The sequence below is a fragment of the Balaenoptera musculus genome, chromosome 5 (assembly GCF_009873245.2).
Source record: "Balaenoptera musculus isolate JJ_BM4_2016_0621 chromosome 5, mBalMus1.pri.v3, whole genome shotgun sequence".
In the NCBI taxonomy this organism is placed as follows: domain Eukaryota; kingdom Metazoa; phylum Chordata; class Mammalia; order Artiodactyla; family Balaenopteridae; genus Balaenoptera; species Balaenoptera musculus.
The window spans coordinates 6,271,543-6,295,332 of record NC_045789.1 but is presented as its reverse complement, the minus strand read 5'-3'; the positions used below and the strand labels follow the sequence as shown (position 1 = coordinate 6,295,332).

The following is a 23,790-nucleotide window of genomic DNA, read 5'->3' as shown; positions in this document are numbered from 1 at the left end:
AACTAAATCCCACATGCTGCAACTAAGATCTCGCATGCCTCAACTAAAAGATTCCACATGCCACAACCAAGACCTGGCACAGACAAATAAATAAATAAATATTTAAAAAATAAAGAATGGTTAGAAAACTCTTGGACCAAAGAGTTAAAAAATTATCTAATGAATCTGTAAATCTGACATTAATTCCAATATCAAAATTTAATGAGACAAATTAACTACAAGTTTGCATGCAAAAATAAGCCTGTTAGATAGCCAGAAAAACTAAACTCAAATAATGGAGCCAGGACTAAAGCTAACACAAGTTACTACGTTTCTGTGAATATAGAAAAAGTAGAGTATTTTTTAGAAATCATAATAATGAAAGCTTTTCTGTGAATAAGACATTAAAAAACAAAAACAACAAAAAACCCAAACAGAGAAGACTTAAATTAGGTACATGAGGTAAAAGATCCTTATGTATGGCCCATATTACAGAGAAAAAAAAAAAGTGACAAAATGGTGTAAAATTACTTCAACACATATTATGGATGAGTCTGATTTCCTTAAAACATAAAGAGCACCTAAGTCAATCATAAAATGACAACAGGAAATGAAGTGGTAAGAGTCAGGATTTGGGCAAACTATACAGAAAAAATTTTATTTTCTTGATTATTCACTAACATTTGGTATTGTCAAATATTCTGATTTTTTATCAATCTGATAGGTTAACAAAATATGCTGGTTACTAATGCTCATAACAGAATTTCCCTTCTAGTAATTGGTTATTCATAATTTTGCTCCTTTTTTTCTATTGGTGTTGTATTTTTGTTTGTTTACAAAAATCTCTTGAATTTTCTGAATATTAATTCTTTATAATTTTTAGCATTACACATATTATTTTTTATTTGTATTTTCTTAATGTTATGAAGTCCTTTCTTTATTGTAGATTACCTCTGAACAAAATTCTTAGTTTTGATGTAATAATATTTATCTTTAAGTCATTTAAATTTATTCTCATTAATGCTTAATATAGGCTTACTTACCATTTAACTTTGTGCTATATCAACTCTACTTCATAATTTGTTTTCTTTTTCTGAATAGTTCAAATGTATATTTCTGCTTCACAATGTGTACTTACTAGTTTTATTCTCCTAGAGCTCATCCCTGAAATCCACTCTAGTGTTTATGCAAACACATATTTATTTTTCTTATGAATTTTATAAGACTATAAGTAACCTTGTGTGAGAAAACTAACTCACAATGCACCATTCTGTGATCTCCCCAACCCTACTTCCAGCCCTCTACCATGTTGTAATTTTCTAGACATTTTATTCTAGATTATTAATAAAGAAATACCTTTCTTCTTCTCTCTTCTGGCCCCTTGGTGTTTTTTGCTTGTTTGGTGTGTGTGTGTGTGTGTGTGTGTGTGTGTGTGTGTGTGTTTGCTTATTAAGACAATTAAACTGTTTCAAACGTACTTATCTAGCATAACTTCTACTATCATATAGTATCCCCCTTGATGTATTTCTTTCTTGCAGGAGTTCAAATTGGGTCTGTATGTGGTAAGCTTTCTGAAGCCTTGTTATTCTCTTTCACTTAATTGGAAAGAAAATTTGAATTTAGCAGTTTCATTTTTTATATCCATTCTTTTTTTTTTTTTTGAAGAATTTATTTATTTATTTTATTTTTTTATTTATGGCTGTGTTGGGTCTTTGTTTCTGTGCGAGGGCTTTCTCTACTTACGGCAAGCGGGGGCCACTCTTCATCGCGGTGCGCGGGCCTCTCACTATCGCGGCCTCTCTTGTTGCGGAGCACAGGCTCCAGACGCGCAGGCTCAGTAGTTGTGGCTCACGGGCCCAGTTGCTCCGCGGCATGTGGGATCTTCCCAGACCAGGGCTCGAACCCGTGTCCCCTGCATTGGCAGGCAGATTCTCAACCACTGCGCCACCAGGGAAGCCCTCCATTCTCTTTTTGACCAAGTATAATTTATAATGTCAAATTGATTCTTTACTAGCTAATTTACTTTCTCCCCTAGCACCTTTAGGATGTTCTATTTTTCTTTTATGATTTAAAATTTCATGAATACTAGTTTAGGGTGGGGAATTCTGCTTGGCATTTTATAATACCAGGATCATTCTCTTATTCTGAGAAATTTCTCAGTGATTATTTCTAAAACAAAATTACCTTACCACTCTTTGTTTCTTGTTTTCTTAATTTTTTATTGAAATATAGTTGATTTACAATGTGTTAGTTTCAGGTGTACAGCAAAGTGATTCAGTTATATGTATATTCATTCAGGTTTTTTTCCATTATAGTTTATTACAATGTTTTGAATATAATTTCCTGTGCTATACAGTAGGTCCTTGCTGTTGGACTATTTTATGTATCATAGTCTGTACATGTTAATCTCAAACTCTTAATTTATCTCTCCTCCCACCCCTGCTATCCTCTTTGGTAACCATAAGTTTGTTTTCTATGTCTGTGAGTCTACTTCTGTTTTGTAAATAAGTTCATTTATCTTTTTTTTTTAGGTTCCACATATAAGCAATATCATATTATATTTGTCTTTCTCTGTTTGACTTACTTCACTTAGTATGATAATCTCTAGGTCCATCCATGTTGCTGCAAATGGTACTACTTCATTATTTTTGTATGGCTGAGTAATATTTAATTGTGCATATGTACCACATCTTCTTTATCCATTCATCTGTCAATGGACATTTGGGTTACTCTTTATTTCTTTAAAATCTATGGTATACGTACTGGCAATTATACTTCCAACTTCCATATCTCTTTTACTTTTAAAATTTCTTCTTCTCTTCCTAGAACCTTCTGAGAAATTTATTTTGCCTAATCTTGCAGGTCAACAATCCATCCTTCTCTGGTTTTCATTCTAGAACTCAGCCCATCTGTTGAGTTCTTTATCTTAATTATTGCTTTTTATTAATAGTAGTTTCTCTTTGGCTTTTATGACTTCATGTGCATTTTTACTGCTCCAATATCTTCCCTTACCTCTTTGTGAGTAATGAATATGCTTATTTTAAATTATCGTTTATCACATATGTTACTTCTGCCTCATCTGATCTACCTTCTCTTTCTCTTCCAGCTGTGGCATACAAAAGATGTATCTTATTTTCCTGTGAGTTCTTATTTTTTTGGAACTATACTCATGACAGTTGATGATGTGTACAGTGGAGGAGCAGCTAAAGTCAGATGTTAGCTTGTGACTTGTGTGATGATTTTGAGGTAGGGATGACAAGTGTGAAATAAAAGGCACATTTTATGGCAAGAAAAAGAATTTAAACATAAAACATATTTCTCTGCCCTTTGGTCTCCTCTCTCCCCTTTACTGTGCATTGTACATCTGCATTATGCATTGACCAAACCTCCCATCAGCAGAAATACATGCTCAACCATAAAGAGCAACATTCTCCCAGCATCAACAAGACAACTTCTTAAAAAATAACATTTTTTCTTGATCTTGTAAGAGGCCATGATGACACTTAGATCTGGAATACGTAAACAGTCAACAATATGTCATTTAATGTATAGCCTTCGGTGTCAAAAATGTTATATAAATGTGCCTTGACTTAATGGGCAGAACAGTTCTTGGAGCTTTCTGAGATGCTATCCTTGGGTTATAATCCTCAATTGGCTTGAATAAAATTTTCCATTTCTTTCTTAGATCAATCGATTAATTTTTTGTCAACAACCTCAGAGTTATACTAAACTAATAAAGCTTATTTAACATATTAAATTACATGGGAAGCATTGTCAAATAAGCAATATTAAACCTTTGTAGGTTATTTTGTGTACAGGAATGTTATTAATATGTGTTCTAAAAATTATATGACATTCCTAAAATCTGATATGTCTTGGTAAAATGTTAACAGTCTTAATTCTAGTTATCTTAAAATGTTATATGTCACAGAAATGACAATTTTTTAAATTAATTGTATTGTACTCAGATCTGTATGCCATTATGTCTTTTGAAATTTGTAGACAGTTATCATTTTACTTTGATGCTTTTGCAAAAAATCTTTATTGTCAAGAAAATTCGTAGCAAGGACTTCTTGACAATTATAGGTTTCTGATAACTTTCAGATCATAACACTGAACTCGGTAAAAAATTAGAGAATTCTAATGGAAAACCTGATAACTTCACGAAACTGCTAAGAAAAAAAAACAAGTTCAACAAGAATTAATTACATGGCACTGAATGACCTAATGAATATGATTATAATTGTTATAACTTTTCCTGAAATTTTACTAGCTTTTTAATCTTTGTTTTCCAGATATAAGGAAAACAAGATAACTGTGATCGACAACAATTTCATAAAGTATATCTTGGTAAGCAGAATTGAAACATTGTCCCTACTTGATCCCTCCAGAATTTGAAAGCTCTTAATGAATAGTCTTATGTTGCTGACAATATTGTTAGTTACATATGTTCACTAAAAATCTGCTCTCATTGTGACAGGACACATTTGGAAACATTATATTACCAAGGTTTTGACTATAATGCCATATTTGAGAATGTGAACAGAATCAGATATAGCCAGACAGCTTTAAGGAACTTAGTTTGATTCTATGTAGCCATAAAGCCTTTTGGAAAACAGGCAGGTACTTTGCCTACCTGATTCCCAGCACCCATATGAGGTGAGTAAGGAAGATCACTTTCTGGCAGGTGCAGGAACCTCAGGATATTTTTGGGACCTCGAGAAGAGAGAAATTCACCCAAATCTATAGGTATTACAGGCAAGTCTGATGGCAAACCCTTGGCTTCTTGGCCTCCTGGCCTTGAGAGGTATTTAAAATTTCAGCCTAGAGATTCCTTATGAAAAGTTCCAGCAAAGCAAATTTAAAAGAGCCTTTATGGTCAATTGCTATTCTTGCTGGACTATGCAAGTAATCAGACCAAGTTTATTGAAACTAGACATTTTCTGTAAACAAATTAGCCTATTTTGGCTATCTTTGATTAAAAAAAAATGGGGGTAAATTTAGAAAAAAATTATGTTTCAATAGCGGATATTAAATTCTATTCCTTAATCATCTTAGAGGTTTTGCTTTTCCACCTGATTACTGGATTGGATCACAAATTCTCCTAGTTTCCTCAGAATTTGGCTACAACTCTCCAAACTAACATTTCCAATTTTTCTTTTACTTGTTATTTGGAGTCACTGAGAGCTAAAGTTGTGCTTTTCCTGGAGCCCAGCAAACTGAAGCTGAACAACTTGATACAAATTTAACAGAGATCATCACAATAGCTCATGTCTAGATACAATCTTCATGCCTGTTGCTGTGTGGGTCACTCAGTAGTTTACCTGAACACCTGATGACATCATCAGAGACATTCAACTACAAACCAGGAAAATCTGTCAGATTGTCGCTGTCTCCCCTCACTTGATCTGAAGATGCTTTAGTCTTGACATCTAGAAATCTTCTCATCTGGCTGCCTCCTGGGCTTAGACACTGGTTTATACATTGCTCCAATCATTAACCTTTGTTTTTCTTTAGTCTCCATAGAGATGCCTCTTATTATCAACAGATGAATGGATAAAGAAGATGTGACACATATATACATTGGAATATTACTCAGCCATAAAAAGAAACAAAATTGAGTTATTTGTAGTGAGGTGGATGGAGCTAGAGTCTGTCATACAGAGTGAAGTAAGTCAGAAAGAGAAAAATAAATACCGTATGCTAAAGTATATATATGGAATCTAAAAAAAAAAAAAAAAGAAGTACTGATGAACCTAGTTTCAGGGCAGGAATAAAGAGGTAGACATAGAGAATGGACTTGAGGACATGGGGTGGGAGGGCGAAGCTGGGGCAAAGTGAGAGTAGCATCGACGTACATACCCTACCGAATGTAAAATAGTTGGCTGGTGGGAAGCAGCAACATACCACAGGGAGATCTGCTCGGGGCTTTGCGATGAGCTAGTGGGGTGGGATAAGGAGGAGGGGAGGGAGGCTCAAGAGGGAGGGGATATGGGGACGTGTGTATGCATATAGTTGATTCGCTTTGTTGTGCAACAGAAACTGGCACGGTATTGTGAGGCAATTATATTCCAATAAAGGTCTATTAAAAAATTAATAAAAATAAATAAATAATAAATACCTGGCTTCTAGCACCACACAGGCCTTACCTTGAGAGCATATCTCCATCACCACCTTCTGAACTGAATTTTTCCATAATAAAAATTTATTCTTACACAAATCTACAGCTTTTAAACAGTAAAAAGAAAGACCCACTGTCACCTAGGAAGAGGACTTGAAGCAACACACGGGAAGCAGGGTGGCTCCGGGACATCAGGGCACGTGGTTACCGGCTCTGCTCAATGTATGTGGAGATGTTTATTTCTTCTGGAAGCTCTGCCACATTCATTTCAAACCTGTCCTGGACATCATTGAGCATGTTGGCATCATGCTCATCAGACACGAAAGTAATGGCCAGGTCTTTGGTTCCAAAGTGACCCGCATGGGCCATGTGGTGGAGGTAGGTGTCCGAGTCCTCGGGCATGTCATAATTGAAGACAGTGTTGACACGCTCAATGTCCATTCCTCAGCCACACAGATTGGTGGCCACCAGGATCCACCACTGGAAGTCCTTGAACTGCTTGATAACGTGACAGTTGCTCCTCCTGGGCCGTGGCCCTGTGGATGGCAATGGCTGGGAAGTTCTGCTCCACGAGGAGCTGGGCTAAGGCTATGCAGCATTGCACCGACTTCACAAATATCACCACCTGGTTAAACTCCAGCACGTCCACGAGGTCAAAGAGCTTGCAGTTCTTCTGCAAGAAGTCTGACACAGTACTGCTGCAGCCCAAGCAGTGTGAGCTTGGTCTCGTCGTCCACAAACACCTCCATGGGGTCTTGCCTGAACTTCCTGCAGACGGGCAGGAACAACTACTGTCAAGACTAAGAGACTGGTTCAGTGGGATGGAACAATCTGCCGACTCACCTTCTGAACTCTGAGACTTGGAGACGTTTCAAACGTGGGACTTTAGGACAGCAAAATTTGCCACCCCTAGTTGTGTCTCTTTGGCAAGAGGATTAATCTAGGCTGGTTATTTTAAAAAAACATGACTCCGGAGGTCTTTCTTGTTATCTCCCCCTTAACTGCCTGCCTTTAGATTTATGGTACTGTTCCTGGAATAAAACAGTCACCGGAGATGTCTGCAAAACATGGGCTAGGAGTGGTGGGGGAACAGGGCCTAGAGATCAAAGTCCACTCTGTGTCTCATTGTCTCCATGTGGCCCAGCAAACAGTTGTTTACCAAACATTTGCTTCTCCATCTTCCAGGAATTGCCTTCCTCCCCTTGGAAGTCCCAACCACCTCCCGCAACAGAAGCTTTTGTCTTTAGCTGAAGACGGTGTTTAAAGTGAGAATTTCAACCATCGTGGTGAGTTAGTTTTCCCGGGTCTCTCCATTGTTCGATTTTCTGTTAATCTGCCTCATGTTAATCTAATTCTTAGAGCAGCCAGAAGAGCCTAGAAGGGTGGAGGAAAATATATTCCTCCCCAACAACACACACACACGTTGGATAATTATTAGTTCTGTTTCTCTGGGGAACCCTGACTGATACAGGAATCTACACTGGGGTAAAGCGCTAGACTGTTTTATATAACTTAAAACTACAGTCCCCAAATTTCTCCTTCTAATTTTTCAACTTTCCATTTAATATTTATTGTGACTATCTGATAATAGAGTGATACAGAAATAAGTATGTAATTTATTAGAAAATCACAAAACTTATCCTTTTGGTTTTTTACAGAACAGAAAAATAAGTATTAAAACATTGGTTTATTTTCCATAGGAATAAACATAATTGAGACCAAATTTGAGATAATAGATTAAATATTTGTTCAGTCTCCATGTGATTTAACTTTCTTGTCTACAATTTTGCAGAAAATGCTTTTTTCTTTCCAAATACAATGGGGTCATTTTGTTCACTGTCACTTTCATGTCTTCTTTTTCATACTTCTCAACATTCACGAAGATTTATGGTCCTTTTTCACCTTTATCTTCTATCACAGGACACAAGGTTATCATTCTGTTCTCTTGCATCAAACACCTCATTTTTTTCACCCCCTCCTTCCACTTTCTATCTCTTAATTCTGAGTCTTTCCCCACCTCTGGATCCTTGGCCTTTTATTTTCCTACTTATTCTTTCTTTCAGAGATTTAGTGTTTCTAAGAATTCAAAAATTTTTTTTCTGTGTTGCTGTGTTTTTAGAATCATCTGTTTTTAGTTCCAGAAATATAAAAAGCAATTGTATTTTACAAAAGAAGATATATTGGTGCACTTTTAAGAAAGCAACAATCACAGCACTAATTAGGAAGGGGGCTAGCAACTCACACAAAAGGGGAATTTGGGGAGGACTCAAAGTAGGCCGACCATAAAATGTGATAATAACAAAATTACACATTTAAAGAAGAGTGTGAATTTTTACAAAGACTATTCATTACTTGTACAAATAACATCAAAACCCAATGCCTCTCTGTCTAGGAAAGAAGGCAATTGATATTAAGAAAACATGAATGTATGGTATTTTTGAATTAGTAAATATGGAACAGCTTTCAGGGAATGAGAAATAATTCACATATTTCTAAATTACAAATACTAATGTATTTCTCATCCAGCATACTTTTAATTTAAAATGGTTATTAGACCTAAAACTTCTAGTCTGTGGAAAAATAAGTCCTATGGATCTTTAAACAAGTGATATTTATTTTTTTAAATTGAAGAATAAATTATGATATTAAGCAAATTATATACACAGTAAATCAGGTGAGGGTCAAAACAGAATAATCTAAACAGAGATGTTTTATGAATAGAAGAAGCAGTATATATTTCTCTAATGGTACAAGGAATCCATGGATATTTATGGCAAAATATATGATAATTTAATTGTGAGAAGAAATTCAGATGAAAATTTGGAAACTTATATATATATATACATATATATATACATATATATGTAAAAAGTTCATATATACATATTGTAAAGACTTCACATTTTACTTGAATAATTTATATTTAAGAAATGTATTTCTTTCTGGTAGTACTTCATACATAACGGAAATCAGCATATCGTCACTGAATTGTCCTCAGTACAAAATGTGTCATTTTAATAAAATGATACAATAAAATAGCTATTTGATTTCAGGAACCTATGCATCTGATTTGATATTACATTCTAAATTAAATAGATAGCAAGTGTTTTTTTTTCCATGTTTCCAATATAGAGAGAGGCCACAACATTTGCATATGAAATATATTAACTGTCATGAAATACTTATCTTCACAGCCAGTTTCAGCAGATAATATTTATTCAATCATGCAGTCAGAATTCAAAAGGAAATTTAATGACAATTTTATTTAAGAACGTTGTCATCTTGCTTCTGGAGAAAACAATTGGGACACTATTTCTGCCAAAGACATTTAGGAAACTCAAGGCTGGCAGTTATGCAAATTCGTTTCAAACAACAACTCTGACATCATTCAAGGACACGGTGTTCATAAAGATTTTCTTCTACTGTGACCATCTTTGTAATTGTGCATTTAAAAATGAAAAGTTATATTTTCAACCCATTTAACATCAGGAAGAAAATAATGAAGCTCAGGGTTGGTTGTTTAGATGATAGCATTGAAATTGCTTTAGATTTTTTAGAGAAATGCCATTTTCCCCATGATGCACTTTATTTTTCTGGTTGCTTCATTTCTCTTTCAATTGCCTTGGTTAGCAGTAATGATGTGCAATGTTGGTAATGCATTATTATTGTATGACAAGTGAAAATATTGTAGATTTCAGGGTTTGTAAACATCCAACAAAGAAAGTGTATTTCTTTTCCCCAAACTAATTCAGAACCAAATGGGAGAAAGAATCAGGATTTAGATTGATTAATACCCAAATTTTACCTTTATTATTAGTAAAGTTGAGTGAAGAGCATGATTTTATATATGTGTGAAGAGAACTTGCTACTACTTATCCCTGATTTGGGTTTATTAACCAACCTAGTTAGGGCCACAACTAGAGAAATTACAGGATTTCCATAAAAGAATCGTCCCATGCAGCTTGTGGTCAGGCAGCTCCCAGATAATAAAATATTACAATATTTTATCACTAACTTATTCCAAACTTACTATATTAACTTTTTATCACTGCATAAACATCACCACAGACTTATCAGCTTAAACCAACACTCATGTATTACCTCACAAGTAGGTCAGAAGTCCAGGCACGTCTCTTGTGGGTCCTGGGTGCAAGGAGCTACACCTCACAATGTCACGTTGGCCTGCGCTGAGGCTCAGGGTCCTCTCCCCAGTTCATGTGACTGTGGACAGAGCTCATTTTCTTGCTGCTGTTGAACACATGGGAGCTTGCTTATTCAAGACCAGATAGATCATCTCCCTGATCTCAACAAGAGCCTAAACAGTCTTTTAAGGATTCACCTGGTAAGGTCAGGCCTACCCAGAATAACTTTCCTTTTGGCTAATTCAATGTCAAACTGATGAAAGATTTTACTTATATCTGCAAAATGCCTTCACCTCTGCCACTGAATGCAACATCATCGTGAGAGTGCATTCCACCATATCTATAGGTTCTTCCTACAAAAAAGGGAGATTATGGAGAGTATTAACACTAGGGGATGGGAATCTTTGGGGCCATCTTAGAATCTTTCCTACCCCACTTACCAACCACAAAATTCACTCTTTCCTTTAAGAAGTTAACATGGAATAAAGACATAGGACAAGAAGTTACCCTAACTAAATTGTTTTACTAGAAAATATCAGGCTAAGGGAAAGATTGCCTCCAATGAAGAGACTGCTCTGGATTTGGGTGTGAATTTTGTGAATTCTTTGGCCCTCATCCCAGCGAGCTAGCAGGATGAGTACCCAGCTTTTAGAACTAAGCGTGTTCAGTACTACTCTTCAGTCTCCAGATGCAGGAACTGTCTTGATGGGAAAAACGCAAAGGTAGAGAGTCACTCCAAATGGGGACCCAGGCTGCCACATGTTGGTCGCAAGCACATGTTCTCTGAACTTGGGCTTGGATCCAGACAGAGAAGAGCTCACAATGGAAACAGTGATGGCTGTTTGCTCAAGCAGCCAAGAGAAGGAAAAGCGCATTGAAACCCAGCAATGGGGAGAGGCACGGTGGGCTCCTGGATGGTGAAACCAACCTGACAACAGAGCAGGATCAGAAAGCCCATTCCCAGCATCTTTCTTCATTTCAACAGCAGACCTTTATGTACAACTTCTCAGGAAATTGCTGAGAAATTAAACTGTGGGCAACCCAAACTTTGCCTAGCAATAGATACACGATCAATCTAGTTTGCTCCTGGTTTCATTGAATTAGCTTCCATTAATTGAGAGAAAGCAAAGAGCTCTTCTCAATGTATGTTCTCTGTCCCTCCCCACCCAAGAGTTCATCAACTTTCTTTTTTATTGCTGCCACTAGTGGACTATTTTGACTTCCAGTGAGTGCCTTTTCAGTTGGTATTTTCATGCTGTACTTTTCCTCATTTCCCCACTGGTATGTGAATGCCCTCCTATCCCAGCACATCAATAACTGCTGGGCTGAGAAAATGGCTGGCAGCGGGAGAAACCAGGCTTCGGGGTGAGGGAGCAGGAGTGCAGTCTCAACGGGTCCAGATGGCAGTGTTTGCTCACCTGTGCCTATTATGTAGATTATATATTTAGATTATGTAGGGATTTACTTCCACTGACTGAATTTTCTCTTGTGTTTTGGTCATTTGGTTCTATCTTTTGACAACCCTAGTAATTTTATTAAATATCTGATGTGGTTTGAGTAGTAAGTGTTCTAAATTATGCCATTTTCCATTAAAGGTTTACACCTTCCTCTGCTAGGAATATAGAGCAAGTAACTGGTGAACTGAATCTAATTATGAACTTGCTGAGTTTGAGGTGGGCTAGAGTTGCACTAATAATATGTCTATTTGTGTTTTATACCCACTTCTCAGCATGTCCCTCCAGTGATTCCAGCTGAGAGCCTGAGTTTTTCATTGAGGTTGGTCCCCCAGTGGGTTCTGAACTTTATAATCTTTGTCTATTCAACACAATGAGACAAGGGAAAACTTTGTTTCACTTCTCAGAAAGTTTTGGCTCACTTTCTTCACATCTTACCTACATCATTTATAATTTTCAAAACATCCTGATTGAAAAATTGTCTGCATTTATGCTCAGTTCTCTGACCCTCCTTTCTATCAGAACCTTGCTCACTCCCATCTCCAGAGTTCATGTCTTCAGTCACACAACCATTCAAAACACTTGCTGGTTTCTCTGACTCTCAACTGCAGTCCTCTTCTCAAGCCCTGTGCCTACCACCCAGGCCTCTTTCCATACACACAGAGGCAGAAATATCCTAAAAGAAGTAGCTGCCCTACATCTGCTCACCTCTCCTCACTCCCCCTCTATGGAATGTAGGGCTTTCACTATTACCTCAGCAGCATTCTGCTGCCTTTAAATTAAAAAAAAATTTAAACCCTCAAATTAGTAAATAAATAAATTTGCAATTTTTCTAGATTTCTAGATCATTTCATGGAAGGATTATTTGGCTGCACACTACTCTGCCTTAGCTAGAAGCAGAAGTTTTCTGCTGATCTAGTTTTAAAAGGGCTTGAGTCCTTGCCTCAAATTAATAAACAAGATAAGGAGAATCCTGAATTCAAAGGTGTAAATTCAAGCATAAAAATAGGGAGTGAATTGGATAAATTTATTGCTACTGCCTAAACGACCTGCCTTCTATTACCAAAGTCAAAGATTATGTAATAAATCTTTTGTGTAACAAAATCTCTTAAGTCATGTTTTTAAAATCACATTTAGTTGTCTGATTGGTACACTGCCAAGAAATTCTTAAGGAACATTCTTCAGTGTAGGGTGAAAAATTCTGAATTTAGAAGTGCTGTACAAAATTGTCAGATCATCTCCAACATAAAGAAGCATTTTTTTCTATAGTCCTAAAAGATATTTTTTACAACGTATACATTCTACTGGATAAGGAAAAATTATGACAGTTAAGATCAGCAGGTTTTCTATACCATCTGAGAATCATAAGTATAATTTAAGTATGAATTTTGGGGAAAGCTCAACCATGGTGTTTTACTTTTTAGAAAAATAGCATACAGAGGAGAGTTTCACTTAGAAGGAATTTTATTCAGAGGTCACCAAGAGTTACATGCAATCATGTTCATTAGAAGGATAATTAGCATCGGGGACTTCCCTGGTGGTCCAGTGGTTGACTCTGTGCTTCCACTGCAGGGGGTGCATGTTTGATCCCTGGTCAGGGAACTAAGATCCCTCATGCCTCAACGGGCAGGCAAAAAACAAAAAAAGGATAATTAGCATCTCTCTGGGTTGACTGTAATATTTACTCTTCTCAGAGCTCCTCTGGTCCTGTTATTTTATGTTAGATAAGAGTAACCATATTTTAAACAGAATATCTATTTGTCCATATATACAAAGATAGATATTTACCTTATTATAAGGTGATAAAAATTGCATCTCATTGTAAACCATCTCACATAAAATTTCATATGTATGTATGTATTTGTCTGACTATACATATATTACCTTCTATACATATGTGCTGACATTCTGATTTGATTTTCCTGAGGCATACAAAATTAAGTCTATGGCTGGGGGTAAAAGTCTCCTACTGCCACTATAGGATTAAGAGCTTTATGATATAGATTATATAAATTGTAACAAAAACAGTGAATAAAACCTAAATATATCACTGTAGATTATTATACAAAGTAAACTTAAAGCAAAGGCATTTCCATTATACATTTAGACAAGGAATTTAAGAACAAAATACACTCTCTTAACGGCAGAGTGTTTGATCTACCATCAAAAAAGCACACGTGGGGGCTTCCCTGGTGGCGCAGTGGTTGAGAGTCCGCCTGCCAATGCAGGGGACACGGGTTTGAGTCCTGGTCTGGGAAGATCCCGCATGCCGCAGAGCAACTGGGCCCGTGAGCCACAGTTGCTGAGCTTGCGCATCTGGAGACTGTGCTCCGCAAAAAGAGAGGCCGCGATAGTGAGAGGCCCGCGCACCGCGATGAAGAGTGGCCCCCACTTGCCACAACTAGAGAAAGCCCTCGCAGAGAAACGAAGACCCAACACAGCCATAAATAAAATAAATAAATAAATAAACAAATAAAAAAGGCATTCCTGCTTTACTGTGTTTAAAAAAAAAAAAAAAAAGCACACGTGGCAGACAATACATTGAATGCAACAAAAATAAAGGTAAAATATTGTTGTTCTAAGAAGCCAACAGTCTTAGGTTTGGATGGCAAATTTGTGGGAACTAGACAGAACGCTTATACATGTAAAAAACATAGCTTTAATGCAAAAAGGAAAGTTTCCACTGCTCATGAGAGTATGGAATGAAGCATATTATCGCTGTGTTTGAAGATGTTCTTAGGGAAAAGTTTTCAGTAGACTTAGTATTTTAAGTAAGCCTGGAACAATAGGTAAGCTTTCATTTTGTAGGGAACTAAGGGTATTTCAAACATAGAAAATGCAATGAATGAAGCAGAGATGTTAGAGTGAATCTTAAGTGCATGTTAGAAAATACCTGTAAATGAAGATGGAAAAATTAGTTGTGGTCAGGATATGAAGACCTTGAATACAGACAAAAGATTGTGACATCCTGCAAGCCCAGAAAAATCACTGAGAAGTATGTTATTTGGAGTTATGTTTCAAGATAACATTCCTTAATAGCAGTCTTTGGGGGTTTAGTTACAGATGGGAGAAACGTGATATTGGAAGGCCATTGTGAACATCGGAATTTGAAGTCTATTATAATAGTCCAGGCAGAAAAGAATGGTGTCTAAACAAGAGTAATAGCAGTAGGAAAGAAAAGGTAAAAGACTATACATGTGTTAGTTAATAACTTACTTTTGCACAGTACCTATATTTTCTCAACTTTCCATAGAAATTTAAATTTATTCAGGCTGGAAAAATGAGAAAAAAATACTAAGTATCTACCTTGTGACAGCTTACGTCAACCATGTTTATAGTCTTAAAAATATTAAATCACACACATTTTGCAGCTAAGGAAAAAAAAATCCAGAGATGGTAAATAACTTTCCCAAGAGCAGGGATAGAGCTACTAGGCAATACTTACAGTTCTAACTATCTTCAAACTTTTTATATAACATGATCAGATAATTTCTTCAACAGTTTTATATATATATATATATATATGTATATATATATACATATATATACACATTTATTTATATTTTTAACAATTTTATCATTAGTTTAAGGAAAATATATATTTAATATATAATATATTTATAATATAAATATACATTATATATTATAACATAATATATTATATTATAATATAATATGTTATGTTATATTATGTTATATATATTATATATATTATGTTATATTATGTTATAATATAATATATTAATTATAATATAATGTAATACATTACTATAACATAATATATATTATGTTATGCAATATATGTCATATATAATTATATGTACAATAACATATTATAATATATAATATATATTAATATAATGTAATTATATTATCATATATATTATATACTATATATTATTTAATATAAGTTGTATATATTATATTATATTGTATTATTATATTATATTATATATATAATAAATTATATATATTAATATATAATAGGTGGCACTTCTGAGGGAGAGCTGGCTGAGAAAGTCATGACATAGATACCAGCACTTCCAAAATAATGAAACCCCAATTCCAAACACACAACATAGGTATATAAAAATGGGCAATGGACAATAAAGAGTTAAAAATATGAAACAAAAATCTGACTGAATGGGAAAACAATCAGGGCAAGAGCAGTGTCATAAAGTTAAGAAGGAAAAGTGTGGTGGGCAGGAAGGGTACCCCATCTGGAGAGCTGTGTCCTTGTCCAGAAGGCAGCCTCCAAAGTTTTTCTCTCCAAAGCATGAACACATATCAGTGTGCTTTACTTTAAAAAAAAAAATGTTTAAAGAAAAGAATGCTTAAGTATCATGGTGTTTTTCTAGCTCTATTGAGTTTTCTATTAAAAAAGAAAAATGTGGGTGAATGACAAAGGACAGACCTACAGAGATTTTTCTGTGGGCTCTCTTCTACCTATTTACATTGTGTCAAATAGAAAAAAAAAAAAATACGGCTTTTTCCCCCCCAAATCGTAATTTCTGTCTCATTGTTTTGACTTGTCACTCTAACATGCTGATATATTAAGAAAAAAAACAAAAGAAAGATGACTTTATTGGCAAATATGCTTTCCCATTTGGCTAATGACAGGTTAAGTTTCCAAAGACGTAGTAGTATTTTCTCTAAGGAAGTGTAACTTGGAGGATAATAAGAGCAAATGCAGAAAGCCTACCACATTCCAGCCATTGTTTAAGCACTTTGCATAACTTAACCTATCTGCACACTAATAATGACCCTATGAGGCGGGTACCATTATTTTAAAAGAAACCTAAGAACATAAAAGTCAAGCAGTGTTCCTTAACTTACAGTGTGTGAATGAGAGAAAAGGGATTCAAACCCAGTCAGACACCAATATCTCTGATTATAATCAACATATTCTGTTCACTTTTATGGAAGAAAAATTGGTAACTGTGTTAGTAATTAATAGAACTGAATTAATGTGTAAAGGTACTCAATTTTTCTGTTCCAAATTCTGCTAAAACTTAAGTATCGAAATAGTTAAATGTCGTGGCTTAATTTAAGGAGTAAAACCATAGGATTTGCACAAACCTAATCTGTAATATGGTACAATGACTGGAAAAAATTTTGTCACTTTCTTCTAAAATTTATCCTTCTTGACAGTGTTATAATTTTTGAGGTTGTGTGGTCAATCCACATTTGTTTATTCTACCACTAAAGTGAAGATTTATTTCTACTACTTTATTTTGTATTTTTATGTATCATGCTATTCTTTTACCTTTGTCCTTTACTGACTTCCTTTTTTATTTTCTCATCATCTTTGATTTATTCGTTTTTACCATAACATGTGAATGAATTGAATTTGATTGTTCAGGACTCAGAATTCACATTCAATCTGAGTAATCTTGACAGTTTACATTTCTTCTTCTGATAAAATATCAGCTTTTACCTCATAGAATATTACTTAAACATTTTTCTGTTCTGGAATTCATTATAGGCATATATAGGAGCCATCTGATCTAGCTTCTATGTCTATTGAGAGCATTTTTCATATTTTTAGAATCGTACAAATTTTGTTTTGTGTGACTTCTCATTAATGTCTTCCAATTCATCAATTTTATATTCATTGATTTAAATTTTTTCTGTAGTGTGACATATTTATTTCAAAGGCTTCTTTTTATTTCCAGGATTTTTCAGATGGACTTTATTTTTAGGGGAGCTTTAGGTCAAAGCAAAATTGAGAGGAAGTTATAACTCCTTCCCCAAAGTGGTACATTTGTTACAATCCATGGACCTACATTAATATATCATTATCATCTAGGGTCCATAGTTTACATCAGAGTTAACTTTTGACATTGCACATTCTATGGGTTTGGACAAATGTATAGTGACATGTAACCACCATTATATTATCATACAAAGTAGTTTAACGGCCCTAAAAATCCTCTGTGCCTCACCTATTCATCCCTCCCCACTAATGCCTGGTGACCACTGCTTTTTTGATTATCTCCATAGTTTTGCCTTTTCCAGGATGTCATACAGCTGGAAACATAAAGTATGCACTCTTTTCAGATTGGTTACTTTCAATTAGCAGTATGCATTCATGATTCTTCCATGTCTTTTCATGGCTTGATAGCCCATTTTTTCAGTACTGACTGAATAATATTCCATTTCTGGATGCACTGAAATTTATTTATGCATTCACCTTTGGAAAGACATCTTTGTTTGCTTCCAGGTTTTTGAAATTATGAATAAAGCTGCTATAAACATCTGTGTGTGGGTTTTTGTGTGAACATAAGTTTTCAACCCAAGAAGCATGATTGCTGGATTGTATGGTAAGAGAATATTTAGTTTTGTAAGAAACTGCCGAATTGTCTACCAAAGTGGCTGTACCATTTTTGCATTCTCACCAGCAATGAATGAAAGTTCCTGCTGGTCCACATTCTCACCAGCATTTGGTATTGTCAGTGTTTGGAATTTTGATCATTTTAATAAGTATGTAGTGGTATTTCATCGTTGTTTGGATTTCAAATTCCCTAATGACATATAATGTGGTGCCTATTTTCATATGCTTATTTGCCACCAGTATATCTTCTTTGGTGAGGTGTCTGTTAAGATATTTGCCCCATTTTTAATTAATTTGCATGTTTTCTTACTGTTGAGTGTTAAGTGTTCTTTGAATATTTTGGATGTGTTCTTTGTCGACTGTGGTTTGCAAATATTTTCTTCTAGTCTGTGGTTTATTTTCCCATTCTCTTGACTGTATTTTTGCAGAACAGAAGTTTTTAATTTTAATGAAGTCCACCTAATCAATTCTTCATGGATTATACTTTTGGTGTTGTAACTAAAAAGTCATTGCAAATCCAAAGTTATCTATATTTTCTCCTATATCATCTTTTAAGAGTTTCACAGTTTTGCATTTTACATTTAGGCCTACAATCCATTTTGAGTTAATCTTCTTGAAGGGTTTAAGTTCTGTCTAGATTCTTTTTTTATTTATTTGCATGCAGATATCCAGTTATCTAGCAAAATTTGTCATATTGCTTTTGCTTATTTGTTAAAGATCAGTTGGCTATATTTGTGTGAGTTTATGTCTGGACTCCTTATTCTGTTTCATTGATCTATCTGTCTCTTCTTTTACAAGAAGAGATAGCTTGGTTATGATAGCTGTATTTCTAGTATTTTTACTTTGTTGCTCTTCATTGCTGCTTGCTTATGACAATTGAGATAGGAGGGATTTTTTTCATAATTGCTTGTATTTTTCAATTAATTGTATTCTTTATCTCCTTGAGGATAAATATATACTCATTGGATAGCTCTTTTTTTTTTTTAATTTTTTTTTTGGATAGCTCTTTTAAGGTTGTCTAATTTATTAGAATTCTAAACAGATTTATCTCAGTTTTTTTTGTTTGCTCTCTTACTGTTAAATTTCATCACATATTTTGGATTGTACTTTGTAGACTCACCTTGAATGTGTATTTTTTCACCTTCTAGATTACACTTCTCAATACTACAGTTTTGTTTTCACCTTCATCTGTTTTTCCAGGTTTTTCAGACCAGAATTATTATTTTTATATTTGTGATTACCCATCTATAGAGATATTTACAATATTGCAGATTTTGTTGCAAAGGTTTAACTCAAATCCTAGCCTCTAAATTTTATCTGCTTCACTCATTACCTTTCTATGTATAATGGTTAATTTTATATGTCAACGTGGCTAGGCTATTGTACCCAGTTATTTGGTAAACAACAGTCTAAATATAGCTGTGAAAGTAGTTTGTAGATGTGATTAACATTTAAATCCGTAGACTTTGAGTAAAGCAGATTATCACCATAACCTGGGTGAGCCACATTCAATGAACTGATGGCCTTAGTAAAGATGAAATTCCCCAAGGAAGAAGGAATTCTTTGTCCAGACAGCCTTCAGACTCAAACTGCAGCATCAGCTCTTCCCTGGGTCTTTAGGCTTCAGCCTGGCCCAAAGACCTCAGACCCACCAGCCTCCATAACTGCATGAGCCAATTCCTTCAATTCTCTCTCTCTCTCTCTCTCTCTTTCATATATAAATATCTCCTATTTGTTCTGGTTCTCTGAAGGACCCTAACGCCATATACAGAGATTTCTATTTCCTATATATATATATTACCTATAGCCTCATGGGGTGGTCAACTGTATTTTTGTTTGTTTATTTGTTTGTTTGTTCTCAGACAAATATTTTTAGTTTTCTTTTTTTATACCCAGTATGCTTGGGATAAAGATAGAGGTGATGGTTGGGGGTGCACCACCTTAAGAAGGCTTCCTCTGCTTTTTATCTATGTCAAATTTTCAGAACTTTTATACCAATCTTATATTCTATTGCAGAGGAAATATATGGAAAAATTAAATTTATTCTTTTTAAAATTTTTAATCTCAGTAATTTTCCTTAAAAATGAGTGACATTTATATTTCCATTATATCTAAATTACTATGAGTAAATTAATATAATTTAATATTTAGTTGTTTTGGTTTCATATTTTTATCAGTTTTTGTCATAAATGATTTAGCTTGTAGACAAAAAATAGTGAATTTCTTGTTAGTATTTGATTTAAATTCTCAAAATTTATGAACATCTTTTTAGAATATTTGTGGATTACAATATGTCAAGACAATAATCTTTCAAACAAGAGAAAGTACTGGAAGTTAGTCTTTGAGTTATTTACATAGAGGTCCTCCAATGTCATTTTCTGTGATTTGAGCACATTTGTAATTTGATACATAACTGTAAATGTCAATCAAAAAATTTTAGTTTGAGAGTATACTACAAAGCTACAGTAATCAAAACAGTAAGATACTGGCACAAAAACAGAAATATAGATCAATGGAACAGGACAGAAAGCCCAGAGATATACCCACACACATATGGTAACCTTATCTTTTATAAAGGAAGCAAGAATATACAATGGAGAAAAGACAGCCTCTTCAGTAAGTTGCGCTGGGAAAATTGGACAGCTACATGTAAAAGAATGAAATGAGAACACTTCCTAACACCATACACAAAAATAAACTCAAAAAGGATTAAAGACCTAAATGTAAGGCCAGACACTATCAAACTCTTAGAGGAAAACATAGGCAGAACACTCTATGACATAAATCACAGCAAGATCCTTTTTGACCCATCTCCTAGAGAAATGGAAAAAAAAAAACAAAAAAAAACCCAAATGGGACCTAATGAAACTTAAAAGCTTTTGCACAGCAAAGGAAACCATAAACAAGACCAAAAGACAGCCCTCAGAATGGGAGAAAATATTTGCAAATGAAGAAACTGACAAAGGATTAATGTCCAAAATATACAAGCAGCTCATGCAGCTCAATATCAAAAAAACAAACAACCCAATCCAAAAATGGGCAGAAGACCTAAATTGACATTTCTCCAAAGAAGATATACAGTTTGTCAACAAACACATGAAAGGATGCTCAACATCACTAATCATTAGAGAAATGCAAGTGAAAACTACAATGAGGTATCACCTCACACCAGTCAGAATGTCCAATATCAAAAAATCTACAAACAGTAAATGCTGGAGAGGGTGTGGAGAAAAGGGAACCCTCTTGCACTGTTGGTGGGAATGTAAATTGATACAGCCACTATGGAGAACAGTATGGAGGTTCCTTAAAAAACTAAAACTAGAACTACCATATGACTCAACAATCCTACTACTGGGCATATACCTGAGAAAACCATAATTCAAGAAGAGTCATGTACCACAATGTTCATTGCAGCACTATTTACAATAGCCAGGATATGGAAGCAACCTAAGTGTCCATCAACAGATGAATGTATAAAGAAGATGTGGCACATATATACAATGGAATACTTACTCAACCATCAAAAGAAATGAAATTGAGTTATTTGTAGTGAGGTGGATGGACCTATAGTCTGTCATACAGAGAGAAGTAAGTCAGAAAAAGAAAAAAAAATACCATATGCTAACACATATACATGGAATCTAAAAAACAAAAAAGAGTTTCTGAAGAACCTAGGGGCAGGACAGGAATAAAGATGCAGACATAGAGAATGGACTTGAGGACATGGGGAGGGGGAAGGGTAAGCTGGGACAAAGTGAGAGAGTGGCATGGACATATGTACACTACCAAATGTAAAACAGATAGCTAGTGGGAAGCAGCCACATAGCACAGGGAGATCAGCTCGGTGCTTTGTGACCACCTAGAGGGGTGGAATAGGGACGGTGGTAGGGAGACGCAAGAGGGAGGGAATATGGGGATATATGTATACATTTAGCTGATTCACTTTGTTATACAGCAGAAACTAATACAACATTGTAAAGCAATTATACTCCAATAAAGGTGTTAAAAAAAATTCAACTGTAATATGGTTATTTGCTTATTCCTCAAATCCTTAGATTGATATCAAATTAAATATTGTACAGGTTTGGGGAACCTAAATTTAGCTTATAAGAGTCTTATGATTTTTATATCAAGCAAATTGATATGATAGAGGGGAAAAAACCAAAATAAATATTAAACTGCTTATAAATGTTACAATTAATAAAAAATCTATTTCTGTTTTGAACTTTGCAGCTATTTTTTGTTTTTAATTTGGTGGTATTGATAAGGACTGACTCATCCAAAGTAACTATTAATTATACAGCAGACCACTGGTAAGAAACTTAGCCTATCGTGCATCGTAGTTTGGTTTAGTGCCGTGTGTGACATGATTTTAATCTGTATTATCATTTGTGAGTGATGATGGTAACAACTGTATTATGTACTTATACAACTATCTTATTTCTCAGTGTCTCCATATTTAGTCTTCAACAGTTTATGCTCAAATATTTAAAAATTATTTTTCCTTCCTCAAGGAATTAACAAAACAAAACAATTTTCTGAGATGGCCTTTAGGATTTGAAAAACATATTCTTGTTGCTTTCGTTTTTCAGGATGGATTTTCTGTCAGCACAAATAATCACCAGTGTTGTTTGTAATGTTACAATTCAATAATTTGTCTAAAGGTATTTAGCAGTGAACAGCTACAATCTATTTCGTCTGATAGGTTCTAGTTTTTTCATCTTTGGTCCTCTTCTCTTTGATATTCACTGAGCGTTGTGGGATTATTTGAAGTCTGTTAAAAGTTGTTGTACAAAAATAATATTAATAGACTATAAAAAAACATTTTAGTTTGAAAAGTCATTATATATCATCTTAGGTTTATAACATTTTAATAGACAAAAATGTGTTGTCAAACTCTTTTTACACTTAAAATTCTGGGTCTGTTGCATTTTGCTATAAAATTCTCAGAATATATTTATTGAACTGGCTCTAGCATGGTGGCTACAGTTTGCAGTCTCCTAACTTGCAGTTTATGTCACTATGATATACAATTTTGTTTATTATTTTTATTATGTGAAATAAACTTAAGGTTATACTAACAATTATGTCACTTTCAAGCACTTGCATTCTATACACATTCTTTAGGAGAAAGTAAAAGATGGGTTTATAATTCATGCCATGAAAATTATGTAAAACTATGGTGGATTCATTGGCGTGTGTTTAAATGTTAAAGTAAAAATGATGAAAATGATTGAGAAGTATTTTTGTAGGTCATACAAAGATTTCTACGTATAACAAGTGGGAGCAATGTGATAGCTTTTGTATTTTGCCATTTTTTTCTCCAGTACAAAAACAAGATCAGGAAATGTATGATTACAAGATGTTTCTGGTGAGTAAGACAGACAGACATTGGCATGCATGTGTTGCCAAAATGCCATCCTGTTGCATACGTCATAGGCCATACGTCAATATTGATCCCAACATTTCCTTTCCTGTCTATCCCACTGATCTCAAAATAATCAGTGATCAAAACAAAAGGTTCTACTTTTTTGGCATGAGCAGTCAGTGATAAACCATGCAAACAGTTTCCCAGGATTTCTTTGTTATATGTGAGTTGCTTATATGCTGAGACACATACTAAGGAAAAACTCAGTTCTGATCTCTCTTTCTTCTTTTTCTCTCACGTGAAAAACGTAAGCAATACAAAACTCTTCTTTTGATCCAACATGCACTTTTGGATGTTATCTTTATGAATGTGCTGGAAGATTTTATTCAGTT

The 23,790-nt window shown here is 34.6% G+C and overlaps 1 pseudogene; it reads right to left on the bottom strand.

The window, feature by feature from the left end:
• Nucleotides 1-6,304: 6,304 nt before the first annotated feature.
• LOC118895874 lies at nucleotides 6,305-15,026 on the bottom strand (annotated as a pseudogene).
• Between the last annotated feature and the right edge of the window lie 8,764 nt (nucleotides 15,027-23,790).